Genomic DNA, 16,868 nt, shown 5'->3' on the forward strand with positions numbered 1-16,868 from the left:
ACGGATGTTGCAGCTACTCTCTCGGATATTTTCTTTTTAATAGAGCAAAAATAATTCCCTGCTTTAAAGAAAAAAAAGCCTTCTCAGTGTCCCCAAAAATAATCCATAACCAATCTATAAGTGAAAATTTGGGTGAGTTTATTCTGAGCCAAAATCTGAGGACCACGGCCCAGGGCCTTTCTTCCCAAAGGAAGGGCACCAAAGAAGTGGGGTGTACAGAGTGGTTATATACCCCCAAAGAGGATGTTTCACATATGATTCAAATGTCCGGAGACTGCTCTCGGCATAGTGATTGATGGACACAGCAGGTAGGTCTGCTGTCTCTGTAGACACAGCAGGATGGCAGGTCTGTTGTCTCCAGCTGGGTCGTCACAGGTGAGCACAGCAATCAGTTCCTAGCCTAGGGAGAGATGCTTATCCCTACGGAAATGCCAATGTGGGGGAAAGTTGCACCTTTATCTTAAGGCTGTTTGTAAATGTTTACAGGAGATATACAATGCATGCTCAACGGCTATGTCAGGCCCTTTTGGAAAAAACAAAGTCTGGCCAAATTAGGTTTACACCAAATGGCTTCCTCATATGCTCCAATATAGTCTATTGCTTGCCATTTCTGTTTGTCGTCAGATATTTGATCTTGCTTAGTTTCTGTGTGTGACCAAGTTGCCACTATGACTTATTTTTTTGGCACTCTGAAGCTGTATCCCTAATGTATACCATGCTCTGAGGGCAATTTTGGTGGTTCCTTAAATGAAAAAGTCCCAGGAGAGTGTTTTTAATAAAACACCAAAGGGATTTTCTCTTCCACCCACATGTCGTACCTCTGCTCTTGGGAGAGAGAGAAATGAGTATCTATCCCTATGCCACTCTCCCATACATTATCTCTTTTTAAAAAATCTGTTTATGGCCCAGCCCTGTGGCACACTCCACTTTTGCAGCCCCAGTTCATAGGGTTTTTGGATCCTAGGCTCAGACCTACACCACTTGTCAGCCATGCCCGTGGCAGGGACCCACGTACGAAATAGAGGAAGATTGGCACAGACGTTAGCTCAGGGCTAATCTTCCTCAGCTAAAAAAAAGAAAAAATCTCTTTAGCATTTTTCATTATGAAAATATTCAGACATTCTCAAAAGTGAAAAGAACAGATCAGTGAACTCCCATGTCCCATCCACAGATTCAACAATTATCAAGACCCTGTCACATTTGCTTTATGTATCCCTGTTTGCTCTACTGTAGCATTTTAGATCAAATCACAGATCTTATGTCATTTCATTCCTATATATCTCAAAATACAGCTCTAAAAAGCTAGACATTTCCTATATAACCACAATGCCATTTTCATATATTAGAAAATCAACTGGTCCTATTATTTTCAAGTACCCATTCCAGAATCAAATTTCTCTGATTGTCTAAAAGACATCCAAATACATTCAACTCAGAATACATACACGATCCACACAAAATCTACAAAATTCGCTCGTATGGCTTTTAAGTCTCATATTCTAGGGCAATCCCCTGCCCTTTTCATTTGCTGACATTGACTTGTTGCAGAAACTGGGTCAGTTGTCCTGTAAAATGTTCCACTTTGTGGATTTGCTTGCTTCCTTATTGTGTCATTTAACTTGTTCCTTTCTTTCATTTTCTGTAATTTAGGTTGGATCTACAGACTTACTTAGATTCAATTTTGGGGGCAAGAAAACTTTGTAGGAAGTGATGTGTGTTGGCATCACGCCAGGAAACACACAATGGCTCATTGTCCTAATTTTAGTGCTGCTAAGACCAATCATTGCACTCAGGTGGTGACAGCCTGTCCCAATTGCAAAGTTCCACATTAAACTTTTATCTCATGGTTTCATCTATAGTTAATTGCTTTATTTGCTATTGTGTTCATTTGCTATTATTTAATTAGGGGTTGCAAAATGGTAATTTTCTGACTCCATCATTCCTTCCACATTTATTAGCTAGAATTCTTTCCCTCAGGAACCAAGACTATATGGTTACCCTGAAATACATTTGACAGGAGAGGCAAGACAAATGCTTAATTCTTCCCCTTTAGAGGTGGCTTTTCATGGGTTCAAATGGACTTTACTTTTTTTTTCTTGAGAATCATTATGAACTCGTGAATTTTTAAAAACAGTGTGTTTCAGTCAATTTTATTCATTTTCATTCTTTTTGAATGCTCGAATTGTTCCATATTTGGCCAGTGGGAGCACCTTCGTGTGATTCCTGAGTTCTTTTGATGTTAACCTAGTTGTCTTGGAGAGTGTTTTCTGGTAAACTAAGATGTCCAGGCTCATCCTGTACATTTGTTGCCCCAGACCTGGGATCAGCCCTTCTTCAAGGAGTCTTTGATCTTTTCAATGTGGCGAATGGATTCAGAGACAACAGTATCAGTGCTAAATGTATTACATCCCTTGATCTTTACAAGAACCCTGTGAGATATCACTGTCCCAATTTTCCAAATGAGGAAACAGTTTAACAAGTTTCCCAAAGTTATATAACTAATAAAAAGCAGAGCCAGACTAAGACTGAGATCTTCTGACCCCTGGGTAATTATTCCTTCCATTTTACTGTGCCTCTTAGTGTGAACTCATTGCTTTTCAGTTCACAGAGAGATTGCTAAATATCCGTGTCCTCCTAGCTTCTGAGATGATATTTAAAAGCTGGTGCCACCATCTTTCTTGGTCTCCTGCCCAAGGACTCTAAGTAATGCTAATAACGTCATTGGAGTAATATTTTAAAATGGACTTTGTTTAGTGGTTTGACTCCAGACCCAGGGGACAAACAACTAAACAATCATGCTTCAGGAGCAAACTTCAATTCCTTATATTAGCATAGCTATGAACAGATTGTAAAGCTCAGCCTCATTACTTTCTCACTGAATCATTGCAACTACTTCATGAGGCAGTGGAAAGAGAAATAGAGATTCAGCCAGGTCACATGGCTTGCCTAAGGTCCATGGTGGGTTAACCCCCTGTATCTGCATTTGAGCCTTAGCAGAACTGGCTTCTGTCCCTGAGGTCCCTCAGTTAGAAGTTAAATGACACTTGTTTGCAAACTTGAAGCTGGCTACAACTTACATTCAACACTTCTCTCTCTTCCTCATTTATTCATGCTTTTGCATTATTTGTGTATTTGTCTAGCTCCTCTGTAAGATTAGAAACACCTTTGCCCTCCATCTTCAGCTCACAGTACATGTAAATGTCTGTTAAATAAATAAATATATGGGTATATAAACAACCAAACCATTAAAACCTATTAATGAAAGTGAACAAACTGTAAATAGCTATTTAAGCCACATTCATTTATTCAAAATATATTTATTAAACATGTACCATGTGCCAGATATTGTTTTAGACTTTCAGGATAAAGTTCCCCGCTCTCATGCAGTTTCTATTCTCGTGGGAGGAGGCAGACAATAAAAAAAATACCTCTTGGTGATAAGTGCAATTAAGGAATATGAAACATGGGAATGTCATGAATATGATACTTCAGACAGAGAGGTTAGAAGATCTCTTTGAGGAGGTGGCACTTGAGCAAAGGTCAAAATGAAAAGAGCAAAAGTGACATAAGCAAAATGGTGGACTAGGAAGCTCCAAGCCCTTGTTCCCACATGAAACAAAAAAAACCCCAACACCCTCCCCACCCTGAAACTGGCTAAAGTAACCTTATAGGAGCTCTGGAAAACAGTCAGTGTCTACAGCAACTAGGCAAATACTCCATCAAGAAAAAGTCACATTTGGGGCCAGCCTGGTGGTGCAGCAGTTAAGTGCACACGTTTGGCTTTGGCAGCCCAGGGTTCACCAGTTTGGATCACAGGTGCGGACATGGCACCACTTGGCAAGCCATGCTGTGGTAGGCGTCCCACATATAAAGTAGAGGAAGATGGGCATGGATGTTAGCTCAGGGCCAGTCTTCCTCAGCAAAAAGAGGAGGATTGGCAGCAGATGTTAGCTCAGGGCTAATCTTCCTCAAAAGAAAAGAAAAAGAAAAAGTCACATTCAAAACAGCAGGAAATTTTGTGTTTTTACTTGCTTTTGCCTCACACCTTCCTTGGCACAGCAATGGTTTTGGTCTGGAGGAGGCAGCAGCCCAGTTCCAAATTCCCTCCCTCAAACCAGAGGAAGCAGAGCAGACCTTATTTGCAACATTCTAACCTGTCTTGGGGCTGAAGGACTGGTATCTATTTTGTCTCACTGGAGGCTCAGGTGGAAAGTTTGTGGGCACCACTCAGGAAAGCTGCAGGGGGACTACAGACCCACAGAGGCCTGGGGGAAGAGATTACAGGTGGAAACATACAATAGACCATGTCAGGCCTGAAAGAGAAGCTGGATGATATTCTGGAAAATTAAGACATTGAAAAGCAGCTGTGTATATGGGGGAATTGATAAAGCTGCTCAAACCCAGGGAAGACACCTGTTCAGAAAAGACCTGCAAAGACCATCAGCTTTCACCTTAGGTTGATCTCAAGGCTCAGAGTAGACCCAGATAACTAGGGAAGGACTGCTCCAGCATAGAGCTTTATCATTATTTATTATTTGTGTCTTTTTTTTCATTGGTTACCATGCAGTTTGTATTCAAAATCTTCGAGATAAGATAGTCTGTTTTCTTTTTTTGTATAAAGATTTTATTTTTTTCCTTTTTCTCCCCAAAGCCCCCCAGTACATAGTTGTATATTCTTCGTTGTGGGTCCTTCTAGTTGTGGCATGCGGGACGCTGCCTCAGCATGGCCTGATGAGCAGCGCCATGTCTGCGTCCAGGATTCAAACCAACGAAACATTGGGCCGCCTGCAGCGGAGCGCGCGAACTTAACCACTCGGCCACGGGGCCAGCCCCAGATCTGTTTTCTGATGGTCTCTTATTTCCTTGGACTAAACCGATTCAGTCCCTTTCCTCTTCCCCTCCTAAGTTGTTTTTTTCACATCTTATTCCATCTGGTTTTGTGAGTCTGTGGTTAAAATGACAAGATTATCTTTGTTTTTGGTATTTTCCTTCCCTTTATCTATAATGTTATAATTGAGTTTTTGCCAACTTGTTCTGATGTATACCTACAATTTTCTGATTTTGTCTACCTATTTATCTCCTTACTCTGTGCTTTGTAACCCCTTTCTGCCTTTTTTTTTTTTTTTTTCCAGGTATGAGGGACTTCTTGAGGATTTCTTATAGGGAGGTCTTGTGGCTACAAACTTCCTTAGCTTTTGTTTATCCAGGAAAGTTTTTATTTCTCCATCATATCTGAAGGATATTTTTGCTGGATAGAGTATTCTTGGCTGAAAGTTTTTGTCCTTCAAAGATTTGAATATGTCATTCCAGTCTCTCCTAGCCTGTAAAATTTCTGCATAGAAATCCCCTGAAAGCCTGGTAGGGGTTCCTTTGTAGATTATTTTCTTCTGCCTTGCTGCCCTTAGTATTTTTTCTTTGTCATTCAATTTTGCCAGTTTTACTACTCTATTTCTTTCAGCAGGTCTTTTTTACATTGACATATTTAGGAGATCTGGTAGTGTCTTCCACACGGATTTCCTTCTCTTTCCCTAGGTTTCGGAAGTTCTCTGCCATTATTTCTTTGAACAAGCTTTCTGCTACATTCTCCTCTTCTCCTTCTTGAATACCTATAATTCTTATGTTGCATTTCTAATTGAGTTAGATATTTCTTGGAAAAATTCTTCATTTCTTTTTAGTCTTAGTTCTCTCTCCTCCTCTGTCTGGAGCATTTCAATATGTCTATCCTTGATTATGCTGATTCACTCCTCTATGATGTCCCCTTGAGTTTTCAGGGAATCCATATTTTGTTTTATCACATCAATTGTGTCTTTCATCTTAATATTTCTCATTGATTCTTCTTTATAGTTTCAATCTCTTTTGTGAAGTAGCTCCTGAACTCATTGAAATGTTTCTCTGCATTCTCTTTTAACTTGTTGAATTTTTTGATGATCCCTATTTTGAATTCTCTGTCATTTAGATTACATATTTCTGTGTCTTCAGGACTGATTTCTGGGTACTTGTCATTTTCTCTCTCGTATGGAGATTTAACATAATTTTTTATAATGCTGGAGGGCGTGACTTTGTTCTTTCACATCCTGACATCGTTTGGTCACAATTACCACCTATCACCACTGGATGAGGGTCAAGAGCTCTGTATTCTCAGCCCTCTGAATTCCACCAGGATCCCAGGGATCCCAGGCACTGGAGCCAGCTCTGGGTGGGTGGGGGGGAGGGGAGCTTTCTTCTGCATGCTCTTGTGGGCTTACTCATTCTGCTCTAGCTATCTGCTCTCCTGGGGTGTTGGCTTGATGAGCTGTCACCTCAGTAGGGGCTTTCCCCTAGGCTACAAGGGACCTTGGGGATCTTTGATGTTCCAGTGAATGAGCGTCCCCTCCCCACTTCCTTCCCTCTTGGAGGCTACATGAAGTACCAGATTGCAGTCTTTTGCAGGGGAAGCGAAGTTTTCTCTTACCCCATTCCACCTCATCAGAGGGAGTCTCCAGCCTCTCCACCCTCCGATGTGTGGCTGTGTGGGTCTCTCAGACATCTTTTGTGTTGTGTGGATGTCCTCTGTTGGAGTATGAATGTCTTTTTTGTTGTGTGGTGGAGGGGCTAGATTGCCAGGAGAACTCACTCCACCGTGATGCTGACGTCACTGTCTTATGGCCATTCTTGCATTTGTGGTTTTTGGCAAGTGAAAGCTAAATGATATCCTGTCAAGCTGGATGAACCAAAGTTTCCCAGTAGCTGGAATAGAGAAAAATGATAGACAGATGTGTTCCATTCAGCACCTATAGCCCAGCATGTTGACCTCCAAACCTATGCCCCAGACGCCACCCTGCACTGCTGGTAGCTCTAAGGTGAAGCTTTTGCTTTGTAAGTGCCAACTGGCAATAGTTCACAACAGTAAGTGAAGTAGTAAACACTTTATGAATAAACTCTCTGTTCCCAATTCCAGCATAACTTGGATTGGATAATCATCTTCATGCAGATTTCAATATGCCACAATCCTAACCATATCTTAAAGTGAACAGAACAGTTCCACTAAGATAAAGAGTTGATCCTTTCAAACAGGCTTTCAAAAATTGCCTATGGCCAGTGTTGGTAATGTATGAGTTCTTTTTTTTTTTTTTTTAAACATTGGAACCTGAGCTAACAGCTGTTGCCAATCTTCTTTTTCTTTTTCTGCTTTTTGTCCCCAAATGCCCCCAGTCCATAGTTGCATATTTTAGTTGTGGGTCCTTCTACTTGTGGCATGTGGGACACCGCCTCAGTGTGGCCTGATGAGTGGTGCCAAGTTGGCACCCAGGATCCGAACCAGCGAAACCCTGGGCGGCTGAAGCAGAGTGTGCGAACTTAACCACTCAGCTGTGGGGCAGCCCCACATATGAGTTCTGATAATCATGAATGAACAAAGCCTCACTTGAATTTATTAATTTCATTTTGGAATGCTTGTTTATTCTGCAGTAGTTGTGGAGGTAAGTATAATTTTAAAAAAATTAATAGACTTTATTTTTAGTGCAGTTTTAAGTTTACAGAAAAATCGATCAGAAAGTAGAGAGAGTTCCCACATAACCCCCTCTCCCACTGTTTCCCCTACATTTACATCTTGTTTTAGTTCGGTACATTTGTTATGATTGATGAACAAATATCAATACATTATTATTAATTAAAGTCCAATAATTTACATTAGGGGTCACTTTTTGTGTTGTACATTATATATGTTTTGAAAAATGTATAATGACAGTGTCCATCATTACTGTATCATAGGAAATAATTTCATTGCCCTAAAAATCCCCTGTCCTCCACTTATTTGTCCTTCCCCTCAGCCCAACCTCTGGCAAAACTATAACACTCGTGGAAGATAACATAGGTGAAAAATCTAGCTAATCTTGGGCTTGATGATGAGTTTTTAGATACAACACCAAAAATATGATCCATGAAAGAAAAAATTGATAAGTTAGACTTCATTAAAATTAAAAACTTCTACTCTGTGAAAGACACTGTTAACAGAATAAACAAAAAAGCCAAAGACTGGGAGAAAATCTTCGCAAAACACATATTTGATAAAGGACTGGTATCGAAAATATATAAAGAACTCTTTAAACTCAACAATAGGAAAACTAACACACGGATTAAAAATGAGCAAAAGTTCTGAACAGACACCTCACCAAAGAAGATACTCAGATGGCAAATAGGCATAGGAAAATATGCTCAACATCATAGGAAACTGCAAATTAAAACAGGATACCACTACACACCTATTAGAATGGCTGAACTTCAAAACACTGACAACACCAAATGTTAGCGAGGCTGTCGAGCAAAGGAACTGTCATTCATTGCTGGTGGGAAGGTAAAATGTACAGTAATTCTGGAAGACAATATGGCAGTTTCTCACAAAGCTAATTGTAACTTTTAAATTGGAAATCAAATATATAACTTGTTTGAGGTAAATAGTGCCATAAGCAGATTTTCTTTAAAAGCCAAAGCTTAAAAAACAAGTAACGATAGACGACAAAGTTTCTGGTATAAGATCAGCAGTACAAAATCATGCTGCGTAAGTACCTGGATAATAAACCCATTTTGCAATAGCACAACTTTAAGTATATATTGTAGGTTCTCCATAGTTCAGGCAGGATTCAAACTCTACATTTCAACAGTAGGCTGACTGTTTCTAAAGAAAACTGTTTTTATAAAAGCATAACCTAGGTGTTCTTTCATTTGACCAACTCCATCTAAGTTCAGATGTGTCAAAGGGTTTAGATCAGTGATTTTCCAGGTGTGAGCAGGGGGTCCCACAAGGTGAAAACGTTTTTGATAACAATATTAAAGACGTTGTCTGCCTCTCACTCTCATTATCTCACTAGTGTAGAGTGGAATTTTCCAGAGGCTATATGAAATGTGAGATTACAACAGATTGGATGCTGATATGAGAGTTCAGCTGTCTTTTTTTAAGCCAGACATTAAAGAGATAAGCCAAGATGTAAAATGAGTCCACTTTTCTCACTAATTTTTTTTGTCTTGGATAATATAGTTATTTTAAAAATATATTATTTGTGTCAACATGTAATGGTTTCATTATTATTTTATAATGAATAAATATTTAAAAATTCTGTTTTAATTTTTAATATGGTAAATTTTAGCAGATATAATTCATATAAACAAAAAGTTTTAGAGATCTTCAATAAAATTTAAAAATGTAAAGGGATGCTGAACCCCAAAATTTCAAGAACCACTAATTTAGTAAGCCACGTGCAACTTGCTACTTGATGCATTTTCTAAAATAAGGTTCCAGACAATGATAGTAAGATAAGGAAAAAAAACATAGAGGAATAAGTCTTAATGACTACTCATGCATATTCGTTTGACAGCAAGAAGAACCTTTTACAAAGGAAAAAGAAAACAAATAAACATTTTTGTGTAAGAACTTCAACACATTTTGTACAATGTTCTCTCACTTTGGTGACATCATTGACATAAATTCTTCATAGTTTACTTGACTATCACTGTCAATATCTGCTTCTCTGATCATTTCATCAACCTCTTCATCTGTTAAATTTTCTCCAAGGTGTTTTATCGTGTGACGTACTTCTGGTGCATTAAGATAGCCAGGTTATCCTTATTAAATACAAGAAATATTTCTCTAATTTCTTCTTTACTCTCTGTCTCTGTTTCTTTCATTTTTCTTGTCATCATTGTCAGAAAGTCCAGAAAGTCAATTGCAGTATTTTCATCATCATTTGCTTCATTAATTTATCCTGAAAATTTGCTTCTATGGAGTTTTGCCCAAGACCTCATCATCATTTCCAAACTTTTTTTTTTTTTTTAGCAAAATTAGCCCTGATCTAACATCTGCTGCCAATCCTCCTCTTTTATTTTTTTTTTTTGCTGAGGAAGACTGGCCCTGAGCTAACATCTGTGCCCATCTTCCTCTACTTTATATGTGAGACACCTACCATAGCATGGCCTGCCAAGCGGTGCCATGTCCGCACCTGGGATCAGAACCAGCGAACCCCAGGCCACCAAAGCGGAACGTGCACACTTAACTGCTGAGTCACTGGGCAGGCCCGTTTCCAAACTTTTGATGTCCATCACTGTCCTTGTCAAATAGTGAAAAACTTCTTTGAATTCTGCAGTCCATTTTCCCTTCAGTTGGTCAACCATGATGCCAGTGCTACTTGTCTTTAAGTGACAATCACACACACATTCAGCTCATTAGCTTTATTCAGACTTTCTGTAATGCTATTTCTTAATGTTTATATATTTTTTAAGGTAAAATTTATATACAATAACATGCGAAAAGCTTATGTATGCATTCATTTGGTTGTGACAAATACTTTGGTGTATTTGACAAATGCATTGGTGCATTGGTCACCACACCAAGGAGAAAGAAGATGTCATTCCAGACAGCCAGGAGCTGGCTCTGCACTATCAGGCTTTGATATTCTCCTGTTTTTCATTGCTGAGTACAAGTCTGCTGTATGAACATGCCATATTTGTTTTATTCACTCACCTATTGATGGACATTGGGTTGTCTCCAATCTTTGGCTATTAAGAATGAAGAGGGGGCGCTGGCTCAGTGGCGTAGTGGTTGGGTTCTTGCATACTACTTCAGCAGCCGTGGTTCGCAGGTTCAGATCCCCAGTGTCGACTTAGCACCGCTCATCAAGCCATCTGTGGCAGCATCCCACATAAAGTAGAGGAAGACTGGCACGGATGTTAGCTCAGAGACAGTCTTTCTCAAGCAAAAAGAGGAAGATTGGCAACAGATGTTAGCTCAGGGCCAATCTTCCTCACAAAAAAAGAAAGAATAAAGATAGTGTGAATAAAAAGACTTTGTACAAGTCTTTTTGTGTACATATATTTTCACTTTTCTTCTAGAAAATATCCCGGAGTGAAATTGCTGAGTCATATGGTAGGTGATATTTAACTTTATGATAAACTACCAGGTTTTTCAAAGCTTTTTACCATTTTAAAGATTCCAACAATGTGTAAATATTCCAGTTGCTTCACTTCCTTGCTAACAGGTGGTAGGTGTTGTCATTGTTTTTAATGTTAGCCATTCTAGTGTGTAGGAAATGGTATCTCATGGGTTTAATTTGAATTTCCTTTTCAGAAAACATCATCCATCATCTTAAATTAATGCTCATTAATATTCATTTTAATTTTACTAGTTTTGTATAATTATATTCAATTTTAAAATTTGCTTTGGTTTTATACTTGTATGAGGAGCTATAAGAATAAGGCATTTATATCTAGTTTTCCATTTGTACATATTAAAGTAATAACATAATAAAAAATAATATAGGTCAACATTTGAGGGTCATAATTTTTCCTTTACAAGATGTAAGTGTATTACTCAAGTTTGAACCACTAACCTCGCCCACACATCTCTGCTATTCTAGTCTTTGTCCAAATTTCAGTAAGTTAATTCAGCTACAACTTTTTTCATCTACATTTATGACTTGTTTCTAGTCATCTTATCTGGATTGAGGTGTATCTCAAGCCACCATTAAGATTTCAAAGAGTTTCCTAGGCTAGGTTTTTTTCATAGATGTCTTTCATTGTGTTAACATTTACTGATGTAATTCTTAGAATTTAACTTTATTCTTCATATTATGAGTGCCACAATTGAGTGTGTGACAAACTCAGTATAGCTCTAAATATCTTTACTAGGCTCTGAACATTTTGATAATATTAACTTTGGGAGTATATGTGACTTTTTTTTTTTTTTTTTTGAGGAAGATTAACCCTGAGCTAGCTACTGCCCGTCCTCCTCTTTTTGCTGAGGAAGCCTGGTCCTGAGCCAACATCCGTGCCCATCTTCCTCCACCCTATACTTGGGATTCCTACCACAACATGGTATGCCAGGTGGTGCCATGTCCGCACCCGGGATCTGAACCTGCAAATCCGGGCCGCTGAGAAGCGGATGGTGCGAACTTCAGCGCTGCGCCACCAGGCCGACCCCTATATGTGACTTTTTAAATTTGGGCTTGAGGCTAGGTGAATAATGCGCTGAAACATATTTAAAATTTATTTTTATTTTCATTTATTTTATTTTTTTCTCTCTTTTTTTGTTAGGAATATTAGCCCTGAGCTAACTGTTGCCAATCCTCCTCTTTTTGCTGAGGAAGACTGGCCCTGAGCTAACATCTGTGCCCATCTTCCTCTACTTTATATGTGGGACGCCCACCACAGCATGGCATGCCAAGCGGTGCCATGTCCGCACCCAGGATCGGAACCAGCGAACCCCAGGCCGCCGAAGTGGAACGTGCGCACTTAACTGCTGCGCCACCGGGCCGGCCCTAAAATTTATTTTTAAATTATAGATGTATATAGCTATATTATCAAGAGTTTGGAAAACATGAGAAAATGAAAGAATCACCCCTACTCTGATCCTAGCACATCCATAATCATTTTGTATTTTCATTTTCAATATTTTAACGTTACATATGTTTTTATGTAGTTATACTCTAGGACACATTGTTGTCCATAGACTTGACAATGTTAACTTTTAATGACAGGCATTTTTAATTGAGTGGAATTGCCATAGTGATAAAAGCCATAGCTAACGTGAACTGAGCTTTTGCTGGGTGCCTGTAAATAACATAGATTGTTTAATTCCCCGCGACTGTCCCTTATTTTACTTAACCACTCTATCTCAAATTGCTCCCAGATTTTCACTGTCTTTGTGCATATGACCTTTACTTTAGGTTGATTTATCTCCAAAAATTATATTTCCGGAGGTGAGATTACTGTATCATATGACATGAACATATATACAAATTGCCAAGCTTTATTCCTAAAAGCTTATATAAAATTTAAATTAATTAAAAATTAAATTTAAATTAATTAAAAGTTAAAATTTGTACTATAGTACAAGAAAGTGTCCATTTCAGTATACCTTTGCCAGCATGAGGTATTATAATGAAATAGGTTATTTTTAGTTTGACTATTTTGTAGAGATAAAAGACCTCACTATTATTTTTACTTGTTTGTCAAAATTCACTATTTTTCCTTATGTTAATTAGGTCAATTTTTTCTAAATTATCTGTCCATGTTTTCCCCGCATCTATTTATAGATTTAATGTATCAGTTTGAAGATCTATTTAATATTTTTTTAAATTATAAAAATAGTAAATGCTTACTTTTAAATGAAGATGTAAAAATTTTCCCTCCACTCCTTAGCTCCATGCCCTTATTTTAAGAAATAATTACCGTTAACAATTTGGAGCATATTCTTCCAGATACACACTCACAAAGCAGATCTCACTTCATATTTTCACCCTTTAATATATCGTGGACATCTATGCTAATACCTACTGATCTACTTTAATCTTTTTCATGGTCATATAGTGTTTCATAATATGGATGTTTCACAATTTATTAACCAGGGCCTGTGGACATTTAGGCTCTTTTGAAATTTGCTATTACATAATTAAAAAGTAAACCTTTATCACATTTCCTGGCAACATTTTCCTCCCTAAGTTTTCCCCAGAAACTTTTGAATTTTGGTAACTTTTCTCATGCCAGTAAAAACTTTTAAGTACTTATCTGTCTGTGTACTCCCTCTTTTTATTCAGGATGTCTTTTATCCCTTCCAAGCGGCTGTAACCTGGGCTTCACAGTTGAGGAAGAAAGATTGACAAGGCAACATGCCATTCATGGGAGTAACTCAAGAATGATCAAATAATAGTGCATAAATCAAATGCTATTGGAAACTGCCTGGGAGAGTGAGATAAAGCCCCACAGCTAAGACGACATTTATGCTGGATCTTGAAAGGTAAGGAAGAAATACATGGAGGCAAAGAGGAAATGGAATGGGGGGTGGAGGGAGCCAACCAGACAGGAAAAATAGCACTGGAAAGGCCTAGACAATTAAGATGGCACACTTTGTTCAGGGATTGGTGTGTTAAGTGTGCCTGGAATGCTTTGGAAAGAGAATAATGACAATAACTACAATAACATCAAGCACACTATTTCATTACTCCTCACAAAAAACACAGGTAGGTGCCAAAATTATCCCCATTTTACAGATGAGGTGATTAAGACTTGGGGATAATGAGTGATTTGCCCAAGTTCATACAGATATTAAGATTGAGTCAAATTTAGTGTGTGGTCCGACTTTAGAGCTTGCTTTGTTCACAAGCACCAGGCGCCGCCTCTCTGTGCAGTGAAGAGGGCAGGTAGGTCAGATGAGGAGGGACTTGTGTGCAGTGTTAAGATGGGGCTTTTTCTTAGAGACCAAAGATTCTGAAGTGGCGGAGTAGCAACCAAATCTGCTGTTTAGAAAGATAACTTTGGTGGCAGCATGGACAATGGATTGGATGGGAAGAGAAAGAAGAAGGAAGGAGGGAGGGAGAGAAACACCGAGAAAGGCAGGAAATTAGATAGGTACTATCTACTAAAATTTTAATAATTTTCGCACATTGGACTCCAAAATTTCAGTTGCAATAGCCGAGAGGTTAAAAGTGGAATGGAAGAGGGGCTGGCCCGGTGGCGCAGCGGTTAAGTTCGCACGTTCTCCTTTGGACGCCTGGGCTTCACCGGTTTGGATCCCTGGTGCAGCCATGGTACTGCTTGGCACACCATGCTGTGGTAGGCATCCCACATATAAAGTGGAGGAAGATGGGCACGGATGTTAGCTCAGGGCCAGTCTTCCTCAGCAAAAAGAGGAGGATTGGCAGATGTTACCTCAGGGCTGAGCTTTCTCAAAAAAAAAAAAAAAATATATATATATATATATAAAAGTGGAATGGAAGAGAAACCATCCAGAGATTCTTAGAAGGTAAAGTCAATAAGGTTTGTTATGACTGGTTTGATGTGGACAGTGGAAGAGTAGGAAGTCTTGATGAGAAAAAAGGGATCTGTTTCGTATGTGCATATAATGAATATAGCTGGGGAGCTATTCTCTTGGAGGTGCCTGGCATCAATCCGGATAAGACTAGAAAGCATCTGGAAATGAGTGTAGTGCTCAAGAAGAAATGCAGCCCTGCTGACACCTTGATTTTAGTCCTCCAAGACCTCGTTTGGATTTCTGACCACCAGAACTGTGAGATAATTTGTGTTGTTTTAAGCCAGTAAGTTTATGTTAATTTGTTACAGCAGCAATTGGAAATTAATGGCGGGAATGGGCACAGAGAGCAATAGAAAATAGAGTGGTCAGGGTTTGCCCCATTAAAGTGAAAATTAAGCAAAGGCTTGAAGGAGGTGAAGGAGCCAGCCAAGTGGCTAACTGGGAGAAAAGCATTTCAGGCAGAAGGAACAGAATAAAGGCCCAAGGAGGGAGCTGTCGGGTGTGTCTGGGGCTCAGGAAGGAGGCCAGTGGAGCAGAGAGAGAAGTAGGGGAGGAGGCCAGAGAGTCGTTCAGCCAGGGTCACTGCAGATTACTTGAGCCCCTGGAGGTCATTGCCAGGACTTTGGCTTTTACTCTGACTGAGATGGAAATCACAAGAGGGTTCTGAGCATAGAGGTGACATGATCTGTGTCCTGATTTATTTTTTATTTATTTTGTGTGTGTCCTGATTTAAAAGGACCCTCTGGCTGCTGAGTTGAGAAGAGACTGCAGGAAGATTCGGGTAGAAGCAGAGAGACCAAGTTGTAGCAATGTCTGGGTGGGAGATGATAGTGGCTCTGACCAGGGTCCTAGCAGTGGTGAGGAGCGGTCAGATCCTGGATACATTCTGAAGATCATCAACAGGGTTTCCTGACAGACTGGATGTCGGGTGTGAGGAAAGACAGAAGTCAAGGTTGGGTTTTATTCTTGTGAAATTCTTAAATGATTTTGAAAAACAATACTGCCTTTCCCAATCCTACCAAGTGTGGGAAGCTAGATTAAAGACATCTCAAGTCGGACCAGTCCATCTCTGGTTACACAGCCCTTTCAACACCCCAGCTATGCACTCGAGTTTGTGTTGCTAAGATAAGGGACTCTTGCACAGTCATTGCCTGTCTAATCAGTTTTTTTTCATCTATTAATCGAGGTTATTTCATCATTCTTGATAGTCTTGTATACATGTGGTTTTTGGAATTCTTTGAACAGCTTGTAACATCCTATTGGTTCCCTCATTAATTAACTTTTTCCTTTATCAGTTTTGATTAATGAGGAAATGAAATTATGTTGTTTGCACACTTTATCCTAGATTGGTGTCATATTGGTTAAATCAAATCAATACTTGAGCAAATGTGAAATTAGAGCATCTTTAACATGGAAGATTCTGAGTGTCATTATTGAAGAAGATGTCGTTTTTTAAAATAGTCTTTAATAAACAGCTGCTATCATTTCAGACTACTTGCTATTTAGGCACTTTAAATTTTTTTTCCTTAGAAGACACATAAAAAAAAGTAGACTACTGGAATGTGTAACGGATTTAGCATTCATGGTTTGACTCCGCATGACTGCCCTCCAGAATTGTGATTTTATTAGTGAAGTTTCAGAAGCCACTTAGCTGGTGATTGAGCCCAACCAGCCACCCAGCATCACATCTCAGTGCTCTTTTGTTCTCTACTCCTCCTCAAACTTGGTCACGCTCACAAACTGATAAAAACTTGCTTTGCTTTGCTTTTTTATAACAGTTTTATTGAGACGTAATTCACGTACCATACAATTCACCTAAAGTGTACAATTCGGTAGTTTTTAGAATATTCCTAGTTGTGCATCCGTCACTATGATCAATTTTAGGACCTTTTCATTACCCTATAAAGAAATCCGCACCCCTGGGCCATTGCCTCCTCTTTCCCCAACTCACCTGAGCCCTGCCTTAGGCGACCACTAATTTACTTTCTGTCTCTACAGATTTGCCCAATCTGGATGTTTCAAAGAAATGGAATTGTACAGTATGTGGTCTTTTGTGATTGGCTACTTTCACTTATAATGTTTTCAGGGTTCA

This window comes from Equus quagga, chromosome 7, assembly GCF_021613505.1.
Source record: "Equus quagga isolate Etosha38 chromosome 7, UCLA_HA_Equagga_1.0, whole genome shotgun sequence".
Taxonomy (NCBI): domain Eukaryota; kingdom Metazoa; phylum Chordata; class Mammalia; order Perissodactyla; family Equidae; genus Equus; species Equus quagga.